Source organism: Meles meles, chromosome 9 (genome assembly GCF_922984935.1).
Source record: "Meles meles chromosome 9, mMelMel3.1 paternal haplotype, whole genome shotgun sequence".
NCBI lineage: Eukaryota > Metazoa > Chordata > Mammalia > Carnivora > Mustelidae > Meles > Meles meles.
In genome coordinates, this window is record NC_060074.1 from 62,423,701 (window position 1) to 62,441,415 (window position 17,715).

The 17,715-nt window shown below is 38.2% G+C and overlaps 1 pseudogene; it reads right to left on the minus strand.

Annotated features, from left to right (window-relative positions):
• Positions 1 to 274: 274 nt before the first annotated feature.
• Positions 275 to 15,903, minus strand: LOC123950417 (annotated as a pseudogene).
• Positions 15,904 to 17,715: the final 1,812 nt, after the last annotated feature.

Consider the following 17,715-nt stretch of genomic DNA (forward strand, 5'->3'; position numbering starts at 1 on the left):
CACTGCGGATATATGCCGTATTTTGTTTATCCATTCATCCATTGATGGACATTTGGGTTGCTGTCGGAAAGATGTAGGGGATAGGCCAGAATAAAACTGCCAAAAAAAGCGGGAGGGGGGTGTGGGTGAAGGAAAAGGAGGACATTAGCAGGGTCAAATATTGAGAAATGAAGGAAGAGAAAAAGTTGTCGAGCTCTGCACAAATTTCATAGGAGCTGTAAGAGTGGAGACCAGGGATTAAGGAAACTAGAAATCAGGAAGGACATGCGAAGTGTCAGTATCCTTGCAAAAGTTTGCCTGTGATGAGAGCAATGAGGATAACAAGGCAACTTAAGATAGTGTCAAGATACCTTAAGCTGGCTTGCCTGGTGGAGATTTGGGCATGTTTAGAGGAATAGGTTCTATTAAGAATAGAAAAAAATAGAAGAGTAAAAAACTTATTAGAGCTGATAATAGATAATACAGATGAGAATAAATTTACAGAATTTTCCTGGAAAATGTTGAATTATGTATTATATAATACTATTATCTCTCTACCAGTTTTCTTCTTACAGGGCAAATCCACCAAAGCTTCCCTCTGATTTGTGATGGAAACTGAGTTACAAATTTGCTAAGGTTAGAATAAAAACAAAACAAAAATTCCTTGATAGAAATTTTGTTAGAAGAGAACACTGTCTTCTGGAAAAATCCAGTCTCTTAACCCTCTCCGTAATCCTGATAATTCTCTTGGAAAAATATCTGTGGTCTAAAAGTGAAATTTGAGGGGCACCTGAGTGGCTCAGATGGTTAAGTGGTTAAGTGTCATGATCAGGCTCAGGTCATGAATCCGGATCCTGGGATCAATCCTCGATCCCCATATCGGGCTCCCTACTCAGCGGGGAGTCGGCTTCTTCCTCTATCCTTCCCCCCTGTTTGTGATATATCTCTCTCATATAAATAAATAAAATCTTTTAAAAAATTAGAGTGAAATTTGATTTCCATTCAGTTCATATTCCTGCAGATTAAATATGTTTAATATAGTAATATATTTGCTTTGTAAATAGAATCAATGCTTTATTTTTTAAAATTCTGTACTATAGGAAGATTTATGCAGAGCATGAAAACATGGAGAGTTTAAAAATAAATTATCTTTAATGTTGAAATAGAATGTACTAATTTGTCATATATAAGAGAAAGGTCTCCTTCATAATTACATCTTGCTCATACTTAAAGTTTGTTGTGCTTTTAATTATACAGCAACTGATGATGATGACGTAGCCCTCCATGGCTACAGAACATCCATCCTGGTGCCCTAGGAAATGCCCAAATTTGGGTTGACTCTTTTCTCTGGCTCAGGTCTGTTTTATTACAATGGAAAAGAAATTCCTGTCCACTGATAGAGACTTTACCAAGGGTTTCAGTCGTCCTTTACCTCCAAAATGCAACACTGTGTCCACTCAGACATTTCACGAACTGCTTCTGTCTCCTGTGTGAAGGTAGGAGTCACCAGTTATCTAAACAGTCCGGATTCTCATTTCATCGGTGGTTTAGCACACTCTATCTTTTGCGGCAGATTACAAAGAATGTCTACTTCCTATAGCTGGGTTTCTAAGACCGGGTGACTCTTCTAAAATGGGGAAGTTCTGACCAGTCTCATTACTTTTCTTAGGACATAAATTGTGGTCCAATGGTGCTGTCTAATCATGATTATCTTACTTCCTTTGGGGTACTCACTAAGACTTTAAGGAGCACATTTTTCTATTAAATACAAACCTCAGAATGCAAGCAATACAATGTCTAAACTAAGGAGGGCTTTTCACAGGGGAGTTGCCAAATTATCATAATTTCCTTCCTTGTAATATGCATGGCATGTCTTTCATGAGAACACTCATGTGGCTGTAATAACTTGCTTAAGAAAAGCTATCGACTGGTTGGATCAATGCCAACAATACCATGGATCGATACTGGTTGATTCCATGTATAGTAGGACAGATTGCATATGGTGCTGTGTATGATCTTAGAACATAAGGAGATCCCTGACAGATCATTATAATACCGGGATTAAAAATTGCCTACAAAAATCCACAAAGTGAATAATTTATAGAAGAATAAATAAAAGTTAAACATAACTTAAAAATTATATTTTTCATCTTATTACTATGATATGCATGTAACTAAAGAATAAGACTTAGATCTATGGCATGAAGAAATGTCTAAACTCTTTGAACAACCTTAAAAATTTCCTTTCCACCCATAACGTATACCCCGGTTTCTCTGTAAAGCTCAGGGTCTGCCCCTTACTTTCTTGTGCTAGAATGGCATAACAGATTATTATCCGTCACATTATAACTAGCTTTGTTTACCTGCCAAACGCCTTCAGATTAACCTCAGTATCAGACCATCATGCCCAGCTTGGAAAGCTCAGCTAGGTTGGGCACCTACTCTGCAGCTAGCCTTTATGGAGCCCTCAGCTTCTGCTGAAGGGAGATTTAAGACAGGAGAAAGAGGAAAGCTAGTTTGCTACCCAGAGAGATGGTGATGTGTTCAGTTTGCAGATGGGAAGATTTAGATGTTTTGCAGGACGCTGAAGGTGTTGGTAGCAGACTTGGAGTAGGTTTGGGAAATCAGGTGGGAAGTCATTAGTATAAAATGACAATTGGCCTTAGGAGGCCCCGTTCAGGAGGCCAAAAGTAAATGGAGAGGTATTGGCACTGAAGACTGAATCTTACAGCAAGAAGAGGAAGTGCAGTTAATGAAAGAGTTGTAGAAGCCAGGTGTAGAGGCAGGAAAAGCCCGTCACTGTCCTACCACCATGGGCCCCCACAGTCACACGTAACTTCAAGTTTAGATTTTTGACATGCTCTCTAAGTGAAATCACATCACTATGTTTTGTGAGTAGGTATTGAAATTTTAATTTAGTAATAGTACACACTTAAAACATACCAAAATGTTTGGATTCTTAAAAAAAAAAAAATGGAAGTGGCTTGGATTCCCACTAAATAATGATAATCTTAGGAGGAAAATCGGAAGGAATGGGTAATCAAAAATATCAGAAATGTCATAAGTTGAAAAAGGCCAAAGAGAATAAGCACTGAGAAAAAAGGTCCTGGTCTTCACTGAGGAGACCACTGGAGTACTTTAAGGAAGAGTCCTGAGCACTATGGTATAAAAAGATCAGGGAATTAGTACATAGTTAGAAAATGGTGCCAGTCTCAAACAGCCTTAGAGGAGAGTTGGGCAGTTAGAACCCCACACATGCTTGTGTGTTGCTGGTTTTGTAGGTGTTGTTTGTGTAGGTCACTTTCCCTTAGTTTCTCTATTTTTGCCTCGTATTTCCTACCCCTTCCCCTTCTATTCTCTAGGGAAATGGAAGCCTGGCCAGAAGGTGGGCCTACCATCTAATTGTCAGGGTGCCCAAACAGAGCACCATGGTAAGTTTCTTATTCACTCTTGTGGTCCTGGAAGGCAGAAGTAGATACAAATATTTGTCCAAAGTCTATCCTGCTATGACTGAGTCAAGGTACCTATAAAAGAGCTCTTGAAAACAAAGGAGTCGAGGTATACTGCTTAGAGGAATAGGAATGAGGAGCAGAGAACTTCGAGCAGCTCACCCTGAAGGGGAGAAGTGGGAGCTTGTCTGGAGAAGTCTCTCAGCAACTATAAATACCTACTACATACATTCACAGTTCCAAGCGGGGAGCATTGAAAGAGTCTGAACCAGGCGGGCATCTAATATCACTGTGTTTTTACATCTCCACCACCACATCACTGACCATTCCCAGCCAGCACTCACAGGGCACCTAAATCAAAGTGACTGAACCAGACTCAAGGATTGATAACTCTGCGGTACCTATAGGAACCATTGTTTAGGACGTTTCTACCCAGCTCCAATGGAGCAGTGACTTGTGTGTTTAGTTCTATGGTCCACTGAAGACCATTTCCTGAGGGTAGTGGGGTGAGGAACCTGCTCCAACTTTCTCAAGTTTTCTTCTCTCCTGCTGTTATGCTCTAGCATCTGTGTAATCCTTACAGGGCCTACACCAGGAGCAGCAGAGCCAAAGTGTCCATTTCTGATGTCAACAGAGTCCAGTAGTGCTCCCAGGCTTGATTTGGAGCCATTCTTGCCTTCCTGATTGATAGATACATTTTATTAGTTGTGTGCTGCAGTCTCTGAGCCAGTGTGGTGAGCACTGAGGGTGTATTTGTATTTGCACAATGAATAGTATTTTTTTCCCCTCTGCTTTAAGTATGGGTGATTATTTCACCACCTATCACATATCCATCTGTCCATTCATTATTCACTTACCATTTATTCATTCGTGCATGCATTCAAACATTTATCAGACACACTTTAAATACCATACCCATCCCGGAGGCCACAAAGGGACTAAAAATAATGCTCACCAACAGGAAACAAGACCTGAACAAATGCAAAATTGAGTCTTCTTGGAATTTGGAGCAGGAAAAGAACACATGAGGCTGCGGTCAAGAAGAGGTAGATTCTGATAAACTTCCTGCTGAACAGTTAGTCTAAATGAACGTGCTTTTTTTTTTTTAAAAAAAGATTTTATTTATGGGGCGCCTGGGTGGCTCAGTGGTTTGGGCCACTGCCTTCGGCTCGGGTCATGATCTCAGGGTCCTGGGATCGAGTCCCGCATCGGGCTCTCTGCTCGGCGGGGAGCCTGCTCCCTCCTCTCTCTCTCTCTCTGCCTGCCTCTCTGCCTACTTGTGATCTCTATCTGTCAAATAAATAAATAAAATCTTTAAAAAAAAAAGATTTTATTTATTTATTTGACGACAGAGATCACAAATAGGCAGAGAGAGAGAGAGGAGGAAACAGGTGCCCCGCAGAGCAGAGAGCCTGATGTGGGGCTCGATTCCAGGACCCTGGGATCACCAAACCCAAGCCGAAGGCAGAGACTTCAACCCACTGAGCCACTCAGGTGCCCCAATAAACGTGCTTTTTTAAGATGGTAAGGATCTCACCAGAAATCAAGATTTCTGGATTTAAAAAAAAAATTTTTTATTTATTCACTTGAGAGAAGGAGAATGAGACAGAGCACAATCGAGGGGAGAGGCAAATTCTGAGCTGGGAGCCTGACATGGGGCTCAGTCCAGGATCTGGATAATGACCTAAGCCAAAGGCAGATACTTAACCATCTGAGCCACCCAGGTGCCCTAAGACTTCTGCATTTTAAGTCATAGGTTGAATGCCTTAGAGGAAAAATTTGCATATATGCAGAGTCATGATGGTAATTAGATTATTAGGCTCTAATTACCTAATTAGATAATCTGGTCTGATTCTGAATTTCATTTCTTGGAGGATTTACTTGTATCATATCAAGCTGCCCTAGTCCTTTTAATTGCAAACCCTCTTAAAACCTGAATACTGGATACTGTGCTCGGCCTAGGCCTTGGCTGCTCTCGAATAACATGAAGGAGAGTGCTTAATTTTCAGTTTTGAACATTGGACACTAGAGGGCAGTGTTTTACTTTTTTTAAGATTCGAGGTGTAGCTGTACAAAATGCTGAGCTGTAGCTGGAGGGCTTTATGGGTGTGGAAAATCCTCAGATATTTGCAGTGAAACCCGCCATTCCCTGACTGATTCCCAAAGAACAGAAGAAATGATTCCATGTGACTCATCAGTCCTTAGGCAGAGAATTTGACCAAACTGTTTGTCTTTGTGGTTGAGAAGTTTTCAGGATACTTAAAATTTAAATGTCTTACAAGCCCCTCACCAAGATTTGATTTTTTTGAGAGAGAGAGAGAGAGAAAAGACAGAGAGAGAAAGAGCAGGGGAGGGGCAGAGTGAAAGAGAGAATCTTAAGTAGGCTCTGTGCTCAACATGGGGCTCGATCTCATGACCCTGAAATCATGACCTAAGCCAAAATCAAGAACTGACGCTTAACCAATTGAGTCACCCAGGTGCCCCAGATTTGCTTTTAAGTACATTTTATATGCACCTTTTTCTGGCCTATATTATCACCTTCTGGGGTGGGGCTACTTCTAACACGCTGCACACACAAATGTGTGTATATCACAAAATCTTTTGGCCACAATAGATCCCATTTCACTTTCACCTGGACTTGCTTGTGGACCCTGCCTACTCCAGCGTCTTCTCTGTCCATCTTACTGCACTTGCCTACTTCCTGTTACCATTTATATTTACAGCTTCTCATTTAGTATATTTTCATGGATGTTCGCGTGTGTTATCTCTGCAATTAGAAAGTAAGCCCCTGAGGACAGGGGGTTACATTCTCTTTCATACCCTCCAGTGCTCACAATAGGACATAGAAGTGATGTTTAATGGAAATTTCCTGAATGAAATGGAGTGGGAGGTGATACCAGCAGGACAAGCACAGAGTTTTTGTAAATTATCTGAAGGGCGTCTTTGGGAAAAACCCTGTATCTGGGTGTGTGGAATTCTGATTTCTCTTCCTAGAGAATGGAAATTATTCTTGCCATTCTTTGTCACTATTCCAATTTTCCTGTTTTCTGTCTCATTTTTATCAGGACCTAAATTAGGGCTCTAGTGGGGAAACTGGTCCTGAAACATACTTGTATAATTTCCTGTAAATCACTGGATATGCTGTCCTCTTCTCTACTTTGTTTGCCCTTACAAATAGGCAATCCCAGTGATGGGAATTTCTTGGCTAAAATTTCTGGATCGTTCTCAAGGGAGATATTTCAGGTGACATTGTTTCTTAGAAACCTAAGGCTTTCAGAGGGAGTCCATGGGAAGGAAAATGGATATATTTTTCTCATTCCTGAATTTCTTAACCTCTTACTATTGTCATTAAACACTACATTTAACTTGATGCTGTACTTTGATATTCTAATACAGCTGTTTGATGGAACTATGGAGAGTACATTGAATGATTTGTGGAGAGAGGGAAAGGGAAGGCAGAGACTAGTTAAATAATTGCTATTGAATTTCTCCATGCCAGATCTAAGAGCCTCACCAAGGAAAGAAAGAGAAGAATGGAGGGATATTAAGAGGGCAAAACTGTTGGGATCTAGTGATCAATTAGATATGGAAGGTGAAAAGGAGAGAAGAGACTAGGGTCACTTCCAGACTCTTGAATTGTTTAAGGAGTCATTGTGAATACAGGAAATGGAAGAAGAACAATTCTGGGGCCATTTGAGAGTCTGGTTTTATCATGAGCTGTCTGTAAGTCATCCATATCATGTCAGGAGGGTGTAGGAGATCAGAATGTGGACTATGCAGAGAGATCTGGGGCAGAAATATAGAATTGGGACCCATCTGAACTTGATGGTAGAAATTCCAAGTGGGTTTGAGATGGCCCCATTAAATGACCAATTATGAAACTTTGGGGAAAGCTATAGGGTGAGGAGAGAAAGATAAGCCAGAAAAGCAAAGAGTCCAGGACTTGGTTAAGGGAGAAAATAGATTTAAGAGGAAGGCATGTTCAAAAGAGCTCAGTTAACAGCAGGTCTGAGAGGAAAGGTAAAACGTGGAATTATGCAACTAGAAGGCCAGGTTCCAAAGAGCCACAGAACATGGCTTGTAGTGAGCTGAGAATAAATATGCTTTGGGATTCCCCCCACAGAGCTGGATACAGGGTTAAGCATGTAGGAGGTACACAATGAATGCTCTACTCATTGAACTGAGTTACCTGATAGTGATCATGTAACACCTTATTTATTCTTAAATAGAGAGGGGGAGGAAGGATATGCTCCCTCGAACTGGGGAATACTTTTCAAACTTCAGAGTATCCTCACTCTTTCTAATTCAGACCTCTACGAGCCCTCACAACTCCTTCTTCCAGATGGGACTCATTCCATATAGTTAGAGATGATAGGGAGGGGGAGGTTTTGAACCGTGGACTATTATGGACATGGGGAAAGAAGAGATGGGAGCCACAAAAACATGGCTATATAAAGGGTTAATTGTATATTTGTGTAATTATGTCAATTTTTATACACATGCCTTAGGTCTTTTATAATCAGTGTGTTAGTGGCAAACAAATACGTGGTACTCACTTTCAAAATATTTTCGTGTTTCTTACGTGCCCCATTATACCAAAATTCAACACATAGCCCTTTGCCAAGAGGGATGGAATAGCATGCATCCATGGTTGGATTCAGTAAATAAATATTGAGCAGTAATGAAGTACCAGTGAGACATTGTGATTCATTTAAAAAAATAAGCCAGCCTCATAAATAAATCACAGACTACTTGACTTGCCTGGAGGACTTGTTCCCTACTTTTGTAAGGCTAACTTCTCAACCCTAATAGACAAAATGCCATATTCCCAGAGAGGCCATTACTGACAACCTAATCTATAAAATGAAACCCCTCCTCATTATTCTATTTCATAGCATCCAGTCCACAATTTCTAATTGTGTACACACTCACGTGTTTGTTTATTTGATTGATGTTGGTCTTGCTCACGATCATGAACTCCTTGAAAGCCAGCATCAAATCTGTTTTGCAACATGCTCAGAAGATAGCAGAGTACCTACCTGAAAAGTAGGAGGCACTTAGTAAATATCTGTGGAGTAGTGGTATATATTTCTTGCTCTATATGTAAAAATACTTTGTTTTGTAAATCAGTTTAATTCTACTATTAGTATTATTTTTGTCAAATAAATATTATGATGCCATATCCATTAGCAGCTAGGCTCTTCGTGACAACAAATCATTTGTCAAAAGTGATTCATTAAAAAAAAAGTGATTCATTAAAAAAAAGTGATTCATTAGTAGGATATTGGATTTAGTGGGATGTAAGATTTTCAGGTAAAATATCTGAATTTTTTTTTTTTTTTAGATTTTATTTATTTATTTGAGAGAGAAAGAGAGTGAGAAAGCACGATGGTGGGGAAGGGAGAAGCAGGCTCCCTGCTGAGCCTGGAGCTTGCGGTGGGACTTGATCCCAGGACCCTGGGATCGTGACCTGAGCCAAAGGCAAACGCCTAATGACTGAGCCACCAAAAATGTTTGAATTTTTTTAAAGATATAATGTGCCGGCATATTTAAGCTTTAGGAAGTGCTGGTATTTCTCAGTTTCCAACAGATGTTTACAGCTGGGGGCTGGTGGCTGTTCTGACTAGGGTGGTGTTAGAGGGTTGATTGTTCAGTTTTCATTTGTATCACTATAAATACCACCACAATAAACATCATTATAGAAATACCACTACAATGATGCTTTTTTTTGGTCATCTGCTTTAAAAATAGGATTTCTGGGGGCGCCTGGGTGGCTCAGTGGGTTGGGGCCTCTGCCTTCGCCTCGAGTCGTGGTCCCGGCGTCCTGGGATAGAGCCCCGTGTCAGGTTCTCTGCTCGGTGGAGAGCCTGCTTCCCTTCCTCTCTCTCTCTCTGCCTGCCTCTCTGCGTGCTTGTGATCTCTGTCTGTCAAATAAATAAATAAAATCTTAAAAAAAAATAGGATTTCTGGTTCAAAAATATATGAAGTTTTAATTTTAATAGGTAACTTATTATTTCTTCCTAAAATGTTTGTGTAATTTAAACTCTCAGCTTTGATGTAAATAAAATCTATTTCCCTTCATCCTTGCCAGCACTGCCAGCACTATTATTTTTTTTAATTATTGATAATCTGAAGGCCATATGCTTTTTTGTTTTTATTGGTTTATGAGCAGTACTTTTATTTCTAATAGAAATTCTACTTTACCATCCTATTAGTCTTTTAACATACTGCTGAGTTGACTCATTATTGCTTCATTTAAAATTTTGCATCCATATTTATGAGACATTGATCTATACATTTGAAAACTATTTTATCAGAATTTTAAAGTTTGGATTACCATATCTTCATAAAATAATTTGGAGGAACTTTCTATCTTTTTCTGTTGTATGGAATAGTTTAAATAATAAGCAGATTATCTGATTTTAAGATTTTGAAATGCAATTTATTTTAATATAACTGTGTTAATATGCTAAAAAGAAGAGTGAAGAGATATGACATTTGTTAGAATTAATTTTTTTTTCAAGTTTCATTCTGCCCTAAAAAAACAAATAGGGCACAATTGAAAAGAGGCATGTTTATTTTCCCTCAGAAAGTGCTACGCCTCAGGTAATTTTCATAAGGCAATTTTGTATGATTCATGAACAAGAATCAACCAAATAAATATGATTACCACCATAATTTTCTTTGCAGAAACAAAAATCTTTAAAGTGAACCAAGGAAATTAAACTTGAAGGGAAAGTTTTAAGTTGCTTGAATATGGGTATACCTCCGCGCACATTTCATGATAAGCACAGAGTTGTAGAGATTAATACTTCATTTGGGATAAGAGAGAGAGTGAGAGTGAATCCTATTTAGATCAATTCCATTGAGACTGATGAAGTTATTTATTTATGAAATATCTATATCACTGACCATAAAAAATGACCCTCTCATAACTGGCTCATTCTCTAAAATCATAGCATACATCAGCATAAATGTACACTTTGAATATTTTCCCCTATTCACCCAACTGGATTTCAAAAGCATTTCTTTTGCTTTCTGTTTAATTGAAAATTAATTTCCCTACAGGCAATTCCCAGGACTCCTCATTTATCTTTTTCTTTGCCTTGACCAATTAAAACTTCTGGAATCCACTGAGATTTTTAAATGACAAAGTTAATTATTTTGCATAATTTAGGAGTAAAGTCTATTCTGGTAACAACTGTTTAACTGTAATTTCAAAATCCTCTCCTATATAAGTCATAATCATTCTGTAAGAGTATTGACGTTCTAATAACAAATGTTTGAATGGATAGTGTCTATCTCTTTAATATCTTAAAGCAAACAATTTTGTAAAGGAAAGACATTAACATAGTCCAAAAGCAATGTAAAGTCTGAGCAATGAGTGTAAGGGAAAGTGAGCTAGTCCATGTAGAGTCTTCATAATTGCTCTAAAGCAGTATAATCCCAACAGAAAGTGCACATGTACGCTTTTGAGAAAAATTCAGTAATAAGGGATAAAGAAGGAGTTTGTGCCCATCAGTTTCTCAGGGAGAAATGATCGTGTATCCTCATGTATACTACTTTGTATAGACAAGTGACAAAATTAATTAGGTAGAAGAATTACAGAGACCGACAGAGTTTTTGAACTCTCTCTATGCACCTATTTTTGAGTTTTTTGAAACTGGCAATTTTGGCAATTAAGTTTTTAATCAGAGAGATAAATGAAAATTTATTTGTTGTAGGTCATGAACACAAAATGAGAAAAAAAGAGGTGCAGATATGGGAGGCTTAAGGAGAATATGAAAGTGATAGTGAGTTTCAGAGAAAAAATAGACATTTTATGTAGACACTAGTATACTCATAGAAAAACATTCTGGAAGAATACATAAGAAGCTTTTAATTGTGGTTTTGGTTTTAGGGAAGAAATCACCTTTCATAGCTTTCTACACTGAATTAAAAAAAAAAAGGTAGACATTTTAAGAGCAAGATTCAGATTCCAAAGGAAGAGAATATATAATTATCATAACATAAAGATTATTAGGTTGCAAGAATTTTTTCTGTCTTCTGAAGGGCATTAAAAATACTGAGATACTTCTAAAAACTGTTTTTTTCTATTACTATTCATTTTATAATCTTATATTTAATTATTAAACATGTTTGTAGGTAAGTTTTCTGTCGTTGCTGAGAGTGAACCAGGATGTTGTGAGGTCAACTAAATTTTCTTCATTTTGACTTTAGCATGGAGGTAAACATTCTGAGGGTACATTTGTGTTACCCAGAGGGACTCAGCTTTCATTTTGATTATTATTTCTATTTCTAGATTGTTACTTCTGTATTATTTATATCATATAAACCAAATCGACAGCATTCTGTATTAATGAGTAGCTTTTTCAGCTCTTGAATGTATAAGATGCTTTCACATCTCTGTAATTCTATTATGATATTTATAAAACTGCATGCATATTCAGTTAGAAATTATAGAAACCATATAAACCAACACCCTTAATTGCACACTATTGAACTTAGCTCCTTTTGAAGGTTTTGTGTTTTGATCAGGACTGTGGAGGTACTTAAAAAAAGGCGATGTTTTTAAAAAAAACTCTACAAATAGGGAAAGATTGAAGCTTGCTAATATGGAACCCAGTTCTAGTTGCTTAAAAAAGAAAAGTATGTAGGAAGAGCCTATAATTTTCACTACTATCTTTGGGCTTGGAAAAATGCCCAGGTTAGTGACAAAGGGAACTTTGGGGGAAGACTCTAAATCTACCAGAATGTAAGAGAGAAAATGGAAAATCAGATGGATGGCTTCATTAAAAACACAAGCCATGTAAAATCTTCGAGAGTTAAAGGAATAATAGCAGGATTTCTATTGATTTTTTTCCAAATTGAAATATTACTGTGATTTAACAATTTCAATTATTTTGGAAAGAAGCAGAGATACAGCTGTGAGCCATTCGCTGCAGTCAAAGTCATTATGAATTTGCACTTGGGGCCAGGATTCACATACTCAACTTGACCCAATCTTGAAACCCGATTGTCTTCTCTGATCTTAACCATTTTTCTGAGGTACAATTTCTCTTGCTCCTACGCTTTCTTTTCTCAGGTGGTGTTTTATGATGTCTAGGACACGGCTTCTCATACTTTAACGTACACATAAATTTCCTGAAGATTTTAGGAAAAGGCAGATTCTGATCCATATGTCTGGGAGTTTGCATTGTAACAAGTTCTCCGAGATGCGGATGCTATTGGCTTGAAGCTGGTACTTAAGACTAGGAAGGGACTCTAGAACTGTGACATCCGTCTAAATGATTATCATTAGATTGATCTTCCTATCACACAATATTAATGAAAGACTTCCTTTGCTGGAAAACGTTCAGGGATCTACCAAATCTAGTTTAAACCCCAAATCAAGTCATTCACCACCTTCCTCATTTTGAAAAAAACTTTCTAACTTTACATTCCACCACTCCTTTCAAGAACTCTGAGTTTTAGTCAAACTAGTCAAATTTCCTTTCTCTGCTGAAGTTCTGTTTCCACCCAAGAGGTGGACCTAGTAGGACTACTGGCTCTTCCCCTCCTGTTTCCCATATCTGCACACCCCGGCCCCCCAACCCCTTCCACTCCCCACCCAAGAACAAGGGAGAGAAAAACAGAGGAAACTGTGAGCAAACCCTGAGTCGAGGGATGGGGAAAGGTAGCTGTTTGGAGCTCACGTTGGGTGGTAGATCTGGCCTGGGGCAGGAGGCAGCTCAGCCCTGGTTGTAGAAGGCTAAAATAAAAACAGTTCTCTTCATTTCCTTTGCGATTTGCAATGCCAGGCCCTGTGCCTGCAGCAACTGAAAGCTGGCTCAGGTCTCCCCCCAGCAGGACAAGCAACGGCAGTGTAGATACCTGGTGCTGGTGGACAGCTGACCTTAGAGCTCTCCATGCTTCTCCTTCCCCAAGCTTTGGGGCTGGGAAAGTACAATCTCATGTTCGAGGCCGTGAGGGATTTAACTGTGCTTTTCTGGTATCATCTTCATTAGTTTAATTAGCAGTGTTCTACTTGCTTTATAAAAAAAAAAAGTTGGGAAGTATGCTTTCTTTTTCTGTGTTCTGGAATAATTTAAGCATAATTAGAATCATCTGGTGTTTGAAGGTTTAGTGGAATTCTCTTGTGAAGCCATCTGGGCCTGTTGCCTTTTTAAGGGGGTAGGATTTGGATAATTTTTCTTTTTTCTTTTTCCTATGGAAATTAGTCTACTTAAGTCACCTCTATTTAATGGTCTCAGTTTTGATCAATTAAACTTACCAGGAAATTATGATTTCATCTTTATATTATTTGCATAGAGTTGTATAAAATAGTCTCGTCAGTGTTTTAATTTCTTTTCTTTTAGTGATTATTTCTTATTATGTATATTTATGCTTTTCCTTAATCTTTTTCATCCATGAATAAGTTACCAAGTGATTTCTACCCCCAAGAACAAGCATTTTAACTTATTAATTCTAATATTTTGCTAATGATTACTTTCTGCTTTATTTTTACCATTTCCTTTCTTGTGCTTTACAATGTTGGGTGTTTGTTTTTTCCTAGGATTTCAGGTGGGATTTTTATTCATTTATTTTTACTATTTCATTTTAATTGATAAGTTATGAATTTCTTGAATCACAGTTTTAATTATATCCCATACATTCTGTTTTTATTATCATTATTTTTAAAAGAAATTCTGAAATTTAATTTAGCATTTTCCTTTTACTAAAGAGTTGTTCAGTAGAAAGTTTTGCATTAAACCTGGAAGAGACACTTTAGATATTTTCTTGTTATTTTCTATTAATATCATGTTCTGATTAGAAAATGCTATTTGAATTATTTCTCTATTATGAAAATGAGGATTTCTATATGATATAATATATGCTCAATTTATGTGAATATTCCATATGCCTGTGAGAAGAAGGTATATAAATTATTATTGGTAAAATTCAATATAGATTCACAAGATCAACTTTATTTGTGATGTAAGAAGTATCTTATATCCTTCCTTGTTTTTTTTCCACTTGAGTTTCTTGATCTGGGAATAATACATTGAAGTTTTATAATATTATCTTGTTTTTTACTGTTTCTCCTGGTATTTCCTGGAGTTTCTGTTTTATAAATGTGGTGGTTATATTCATGGCTATTTAAGAATATTATCTTTGTTATGAATTATGACCTTTATTATTTCAACATGTCTTTCCTTGTTTCATTTAATGCATTTTGTGATGATTTATAAGATGTCAACTCTGCATTTATGTATGTATATATGTATGTATTTAAAGTAACAAATGCACATTTTTTTCTTTTTAAATTTTTTTTATACCAGAAAGCAATACTCAATTAATGGAGACATGTGGAAAAGACAGAGAAACCAGCTTGAAGGGGTGGCCAGTGGTAAAATCTTAGACAGTTTGCACATCAAAATAAACAATAATAATCACAGCTTACAGATCACTAAACAACAAATGCACTTTTGATCTACAGATAAAAACTACTCAGCAAAGGCCAGCAACCATTTCAGTTCCTACTCTTAGAGATTTATCCTTTACGGTCTTCAGGACCTTGGTTAACAGGTTATTTTCATTATTTCATGTCATCCACAGTATTAGAAAACAAGACATTATAGCAATTTAGATGAAATGAACTACTAGCAGCCAAATCCAGTCCCTTATATTCCATACTCTCCCTTTCTTTTTTTCTTTCTTTCTTTTTAAAAAAATATTTTATTTTATTTGTTTGACAGAGAGAGAGATCACAAGCAGGCAGAGAGGCAGGCAGAGAGAGAGGGGGAAGCAGGCTCCCTGCTGAGCAGAGAACCCGATGCGGGGCTCCATCCCTGGACCCGAGCTGAAGGCAGAGGCTTAACCCCAAATTAAGTGGACAGAGTATTTAATTTGGTTTGAGCCACCCAGGCGCCTGCCTTCCTTCCTTCCTCCCTTTCTTTTCCTCATTCCCTCTTTCTTCCTTCCTTCCTTTCTCTCATTCTTTTAAAGATTTTATTTATTCATTTGAGAGCACGCGCGCGCATGTGCGCGATAGGGAGCATGAGCATGTTGAGCAGGGAGCCTGCTGCGAGGCTCAATCCCAGGACCTGGAGATCAGACCTGAGCCACCCCTGTGCCCCATACTTTTTCTTCAGATCTTCTACTTTGTTGATGTAAGCTTTCAATGCATCTTCCCTGGAAGACCCTTTCAGCTGATTCCAGGCATCCTGCTTGGTCTGACTTTGAGATCCAGCAGCCCAGGCTGCTCTGTGTTTGTGTCGCCCACAGTTGCTTGCTCTTAGTGGCTGTAGGTGAATGGCATCTCATCATCTGCTGGCTCCGTCTTGAGGTTTCAGCATCCTAAGCTGCTCTGTGTTTGTGTCGCCCACAGTTGCTTGCTCTTAGTGGCTGTAGGTGAATGGCATCTCATCATCTGCTGGCTCCGTCTTGAGGTCTCAGCATCCTAAGCAGCTTTGTCAGACTCAGCCTGAGCCATGCTGGCAGGGTTGAAAGGATTCCAGGGAACCCTGAATTTTTATTATTTATATTTGCCGGATAAAACTTTGTCTCTTTATTTTTAACTTTCCTTAAACCCCTTAAGGATATTGATAGTATGTAGCATAGAGTTAGGTTTCACTTTGTGAATCAGTCTGAAAATCTGTTTAGTAAGTAAATTAATCTCATTTACATATATATATTTAAAGATTTTATTCATTTATTTGACAGAGATAGAGAGCACAAGCAGGGGGAGCAGCAGGCAGAGGGAGAGGGAGAAGCAGGCTCACTGAGCAGGGAGTCTTACAAGGGGCTTGATCCCAGGACCCTGGGCTCATGACCTGAGCTGATCATGACCACCCAGGTGCCCCACCCTCATTTACATATATTGATATGACTCATGACTAATATGTTTGGTCACATCAGTAATCAACTCTGTTATTATATTTTTATATTTACTGTATATATTGTTATAGTTACTATGCTTCACCATGTGGTCTGCTTCCTTGCTCTTTTTTTTAGGGGTCTGGAATGGACAGAGTATTTAATTTGGTTTAAGAAAATATGTAACTTTTTCTAAAGATTACCTTTATTAACTCAGTCCCTTTATTCCTTATTTAGGGTTCTACTATTTGATTTGTCAGCTTAAGATGGTATCACTATACAGTATTCAGAAAATGTTTCATTTTTTCCCTTCTTTTCCCTGTTTTTCCTCCCCTTTACTTAGCTATATTTTTAAATTCTGTCAGAATATTTAACAGAATATTTAATAGTTCTTTCCTCTTTTGCCCCACCTTTATTATAGTCTTAAATCTGTACTTAAATGTTAAGTGCTCACCAAAGGTTCTTTCGTTGAAGTTTTTCAGTTCATATCCAGCTGGCTGAAGCTCTCCCTCTAGTAGATTCCTCGGGGAAGGCTCAATAGGACTGTGTTCTCTGGATTGTTACATGTTTAAAGTTATTTTCCATCACCTTGATTCCTCATGCAAAGGCGAGGTATTTGAGAGGCTTGTTGAGATTTCTGTTTGAGATCATGTTATTCTATCGGATAGAGAAGTACAATTTCCTCTTTGTGGAGAAGCAAGGTGGTGTATCTTTTGGTTCTAATTCTCTTTGGTTTCTTTGTTTTCCTTAATTTTAACACTTCCTGCTCCCTTTACCACCTAGGGATCCCATCTCCGAGGGATGCGCCCACCCAGAGCCCTCCCTTTCCCCCAGAAGGTCATACCTTCTCCAGGACTGCTGTGCACTTTCTGCCCCATCCTTTCAGTTCTCCAGGGCCCAGTGCTCTAGCAGGTCTTATCTTTGTTCCCTACATTTCTCCAGACCACATGGAACTTTCTTCTCCTGGGAGTGATGTTGATATAACATTTGTGGTTTCTGTGGTTGCTATACCCCACTATCTTCTTGTTTTTGATCTGGCCTATGCCATATTGGATGCTTATACCCTACTTACATGTAAGTTGAAATCTGTCACAATCTCTGTCTCCCAGTCATATAGTAGGCATGGTTTACGGATGGTTTTATCTGCCTCCTTTTTGGATCTGTGAGGTTTTAGAGAAGATGAGCAGAGATTTGAATTTAGGCAGTCACCATCATCCGATGGGGACTACTATAATATTTATGGTAAAATAATCGTGTTTAAATTTTATTACTTGCTAACTCAGTGGCTAACTCAGTTGCCAGTCTACCAGTGATATATTATGGAGATTAAATACAGAAATTATTTCATGCATTTGGGTACAATCTGAGAGACAGAGTGAGATGAACATGTATCAAGACAGACAACATGGTAGAGGTAATTTTTTTCCTA